Below are 6000 nucleotides of genomic sequence, written 5' to 3'. Positions count from 1 at the left end.
GGGACAAGCTATCACCTTACAGGAGATCAGAAATAGACCCAGGAGTCTTGGAATGAAGGGAACCCGATACAACAGGGACCAGGCCATACGTTTAGTGTCCCACGTGGACTAATATGGACATTCAGGACGTAAAAGGCTTGATGGACTGCTGGCTGGCTGGACACATCTTGGTACCGTCCCACCCCTCCATAGTCTCCATCACCATCACCCTTCAGTGTGGCACATCAACCTATCATTGACTTTAGTTTTTCCATTACAATATTAAAGGCTTAAATAAACACATTTTGTGCTCTCAGCGACTTGAAATGTACATTTTTATGCATGTGCATGCATGGGTAGATATATTTCTATGTTTCTATGTTCATATGTCCAGCGATTTCCACAGGCAATTGAAACGGCCTTCTCACATTTTGGATGGCACTGCACTGTCCAGCATGCATGTGTAATGTCATTACATAAAATACTGTCAATGCATGAATATTTTGGAAACACTCTGGTACAGTGTTTGTGTATATTAGACCATGTTAATTGGTGTCGGTAGTGGGGTCTCCCATAATCCCTCTAGAGTCTAAGGGCCCGAGATTGGTTTCTATTAGGCTAACATATGGAGTTGTAAGATGGTTATACCAAGGACCATTCGGATATTTAATTTTGAATTTAAGGACCTCTGTAGTGGTATATATCTGAGTTAATAGCAAAAGGACATATTCAATGTTTCATTAAATAACAATAATAAAACAAATAATATTTATATATATATATATATATATAGTATATATATATATACAGTGCAGTCGGAAAGTATTCAAACAGCTTTATTCTAAAATGGATTCCATTCGTATTCCCCCTTGTCAATCTACACACAATACCCCATAATGACAAAGAAAATAACAAAAATTATTGTTGAAAATTTAGCAAATGTTTTAAACATATATTTTTAAATACCTTATAAGTATTCAGACCCTTTGCTATGAGACTCAAAATTGAGCTCAGGTGCATCCTGTTTCCATTGATCATCCTTGAGATGTTTCTACATCTTGATTGGAGTCCACCTGTGGTAAATTAAATTGATTGGACAAGATTTGGAAAGCCACACATCTGTCTACAGTGCCTTGCGAAAGTATTCGGCCCCCTTGAACTTTGCGACCTTTTGCCACATTTCAGGCTTCAAACATAAAGATATAAACTGTATTTTTTTGTGAAGAATCAACAACAAGTGGGACACAATCATGAAGTGGAACGACATTTATTGGATATTTCAAACTTTTTTAACAAATCAAAAACTGAAAAATTGGGCGTGCAAAATTATTCAGCCCCTTTAAGTTAATACTTTGTAGCGCCACCTTTTCCTGCGATTACAGCTGTAAGTCGCTTGGGGTATGTCTCTATCAGTTTTGCACATCGAGAGACTGACATTTTTTCCCATTCCTCCTTGCAAAACAGCTCGAGCTCAGTGAGGTTGGATGGAGAGCATTTGTGAACAGCAGTTTTCAGTTCTTTCCACAGATTCTTGATTGGATTCAGGTCTGGACTTTGACTTGGCCATTCTATGTTTATTTTTGAACCATTCCATTGTAGATTTTGCTTTATGTTTTGGATCATTTTCTTGTTGGAAGACAAATCTCCGTCCCAGTCTCAGGTCTTTTGCAGACTCCATCAGGTTTTCTTCCAGAATGGTCCTGTATTTGGCTCCATCCATCTTCCCATCAATTTTAACCATCTTCCCTGTCCCTGCCGAAGAAAAGCAGGCCCAAACCATGATGCTGCCACCACCATGTTTGACAGTGGGGATGGTGTGTTCAGGGTGATGAGCTGTGTTGCTTTTACGCCAAACATAATGTTTTGCATTGTTGCCAAAAAGTTCAATTTTGGTTTCATCTGACCACAGCACCTTCTTCCACATGTTTGGTGTGTCTCCCAGGTGGCTTGTGGCAAACTTTAAACAACACTTTTTATGGATATCTTTAAGAAATGGCTTTCTTCTTGCCACTCTTCCATAATGGCCAGATTTGTGCAATATACGATTGATTGTTGTCCTATGGACAGAGTCTCCCACCTCAGCTGTAGATCTCTGCAGTTCATCCAGAGTGATCATGGGCCTCTTGGCTGCATCTCTGATCAGTCTTCTCCTTGTATGAGCTGAAAGTTTAGAGGGACGGCCAGGTCTTGGTAGATTTGCAGTGGTCTGATACTCCTTCCATTTCAATATTATCGCTTGCACAGTGCTCCTTGGGATGTTTAAAGCTTGGGAAATCTTTTTGTATCCACAATCCGGCTTTAAACCTCTTCACAACAGTATCTCGGACCTGCCTGGTGTGTTCCTTGTTCTTCATTATGCTCTCTGCGCTTTAACGGACCTCTGAGACTATCACAGTGCAGGTGCATTTATACGGAGACTTGATTACACACAGGTGGATTGTATTTATCATCATTAGTCATTTAGGTCAACATTGGATCATTCAGAGATCCTCACTGAACTTCTGGAGAGAGTTTGCTGCACTGAAAGTAAAGGGGCTGAATCATTTTGCACGCCCAATTTTTCCGTTTTTGATTTGTTAAAAAAGTTTGAAATATCCAATAAATGTCGTTCCACTTCATGATTGTGTCCCACTTGTTGTTGATTTTTCACAAAAAAATACAGTTTTATATCTTTATGTTTGAAGCCTGAAATGTGGCAAAAGGTCGCAAAGTTCAAGGGGGCCGAATACTTTCGCAAGGCACTGTAAGCCTGATGAATTTACTGTGTTAAATGAGGCCTCACCTCCTGGTTACACTAGTGACCATATCCCCCGTGCATCCCGCAAAGGCGGAGGTGTTGCTAACATTTACGATAGCAAATTTCAATTTACAAAAAAAAAAGACGTTTTCGTCTTTTGAGCTTCTAGTCATGGAATCTATGCAGCCTACTCAATCACTTTTTATAGCTACTGTTTACAGGCCTCCTGGGCCATATACAGCGTTCCTCATTGAGTTCCCTGAATTCCTATCGGACCTTGTAGTCATAGCAGATAATATTCCAATTTTTGGTGACTTTAACATTCACATTGGAAAAGTCCATAGACCCACTCCAAAAGGCTTTCGGAGCCATCATCGACTCAGTGGGTTTTGTACAACATGTCTCTGGACCTACTCACTGTCACAGTCATACTCTGGACCTAGTTTTGTCCCATGGAATAAATGTTGTGGATCTTAATGTTTTTCCTCATAATCCTGGACTATCGGACCACCATTTTATTATGTTTGTAATTGCAACAAATAATCTGCTCAGACGCCAACCAAGGAGCATCAAAAGTCGTGCTATAAATTCACAGACAACACAAAGATTCCTTGATGCCCTTTCAGACTCCCTCTGCCTACCCAAGGACGTCAGAGGACAAAAATCAGTTAACCACCTAACTGAGGAACTCAATTTAACCTTGCGCAATACCCTAGATGCAGTTGCACCCCTAAAAACTAAAAACATTTCTCATAAGAAACTAGCTCCCTGGTATACAGAAAATACCTGAGCTCTGAAGCTTCCAGAAAATTGGAACAGAAATGGCGCCACACCAAACTGGAAATCTTCCGACTAGCTTGGAAAGACAGTACCGTGCAGTATCGACGAGCCCTTACTGCTGCTACACCAAACTGGAAGTCTTCCGACTAGCTTGGAAAGACAGTAACATGCAGTATCGAAGAGCCCTTACTGCTGCTACACCAAACTGGAAGTCTTCCGACTAGCTTGGAAAGACAGTAACATGCAGTATCGAAGAGCCCTTACTGCTGCTCGATCATCCTATTTTTCCAACTTAATTGAGGAAAACAAGAACAATCCAAAATTGATTTTTGATACTGTTCCAAAGCTAACTAAAAAGCAGCATTCCCCAAGTGAGGATGGCTTTCACTTCAGCAGTAATAAATTCATGAACTTCTTTGAGGAAAAGATCATGAATATTAGAAAGCAAACTACGGACTCCTCTTTAAATCTGCGTATTCCTTCAAAGCTCAGTTGTCCTAAGTCTGCACAACTCTGCCAGGACCTAGGATCAAGAGAGACACTCAAGTGTTTTAGTACTATATCTCTTGACACAATGATAAAAATAATCATGGCCTCTAAACCTTCCAGCTGCATACTGGACCCTATTGCAACTAAACTACTGAAAGAGCTGCTTCCTGTGCTTGGCCCTCCTATGTTGAACATAATAAACGTCTCTCTATCCACCGGATGTGTACCAAACTCACTAAAAGTGGCAGTAATAAAGCCTCTCTTGAAAAAGCCAAACCTTGACCCAGAAAATATAAAAAACTATCGACCTATATCGAATCTTCCATTCCTCTCAAAAATTTTAGAAAAGGCTGTTGCGCAGCAACTCACTGCCTTCCTGAAGACAAACAATGTATACTAAATGCTTCAGTCTGGTTTTAGACCCCATCATAGCACTGAGACTGCACTTGTGAAGGTGGTAAATTACCTTTTAATGGATTCAGACCGAGGCTCTGCATCTGTCCTTGTGCTCCTAGACCTTAGTGCTGCTTTGATACCATCGATCACCACATTCTTTTGGAGAGATTGGAAACCCAAATTGGTCTACACGGACAAGTTCTGGCCTGGTTTAGATCTTATCTGTCGGAAGATATCAGTTTGTCTCTGTGAATGGCTTGTCCTCTGACAAATCAACTGTAAATTTCGGTGTTCCTCAAGGTTCCGTTTTAGGGCCACTATTGTTTTCACTATATATTTGACCTCTTGGGGATGTCATTCGAAAACATAATGTTAACTTTCACTGCTATGCGGATGATACACAGCTGTACATTTCAATGAAACATGGTGAAGCTCCTCGCTAGAAGCCTGTGTTTCAGAAATAAGGAAGTGGATGGCAGCAAACTTTCTACTTTTAAACTCGGACAAAACAGAGATGCTTGTTCTAGGTCCCAAGAAACAAAGAGGTCTTCTGTTGAATCTGACAATTAATCTTAATGGTTGTCCAGTCGTCTCAAATAAAACTGTGAAGGATCTCGGCGTTACTCTGGACCCTGATCTCTCTTTTGACGAACATATCAAGACTGTTTCAAGGACAGCTTTTTTCCATCTACGTAACATTGCTGTCCAAAAATAATGCAGAAAAATGTATCCATGCTTTTGTTACTTCTAGGTTAGACTACTGCAATGCTCTACTTTCTGGCTACGCGGATAAAGCACTAAATAAACTTCAGTTAGTGCTAAATACGGCTGTTGGAATCCTAATCATAATACTCCAGTGCTAGCCTCCCTACACTGGCTTCCTGTCAAGGCAAGGGCTGATTTCAAGGTTTTACTGCTAACCTACAAAGGATTACATGGGCTTGCTCCTACCTATCTCTCTGATTTGGTCCTGCCGTACATACCTACACGTACGCTACGATCACAAGACGCAGGCCTTCTAATTGTCCCTAGAATTTCTAAGCAAACAGCTGGAGGCAGGGCTTTCTCCTATAGAGCTCCATTTTTATGGAATGGTCTGCCTACCCATGTGAGAGACGCAAACTCGATCTCAACCTTTAAGTCTTTACTGAAGACTCATCTCTTCAGTGGATCATATGATTGAGTGTAGCCTGGCCCAGGAGTGTGAAGGTCAACGAAAAGGCTCTGGAGCAACGAACCGCCCTTGCTGTCTCTGCCTGTCCGGTTCCCCTCTTTCCACTTGGATTCTCTGCCTCTAACCCTATTACAGGCGCTAAGTCACTGGCTTACAGGTGCTCTGTCATGCCATCCCTAGGAGTGGTGCGTCACTTGAGTGGGTTGAGTCACTGATGTGATCTTCCTGTCTGGGTTGGCGCCCCCCCTTGGGTTGTGCCGTGGCGGAGATCTTTGTGGGCTATACTCGGCCTTGTCTCAGGATGGTAAGTCGGTGGTTGAAGATATCCCTCTAGTGGTGTAGGGGCTGTGCTTTGGCAAAGTGGGTGGAGTTATATCCTTCCTGGCCCTGTCTGGGGGTATCATCGGATGGGGCCACGGTGTCTGCTGACCCCTCCTGTCTCAGC

Source organism: Oncorhynchus kisutch, linkage group LG10, assembly GCF_002021735.2.
Source record: "Oncorhynchus kisutch isolate 150728-3 linkage group LG10, Okis_V2, whole genome shotgun sequence".
In the NCBI taxonomy this organism is placed as follows: domain Eukaryota; kingdom Metazoa; phylum Chordata; class Actinopteri; order Salmoniformes; family Salmonidae; genus Oncorhynchus; species Oncorhynchus kisutch.
Note: the sequence above shows the minus strand (reverse complement) of the source record.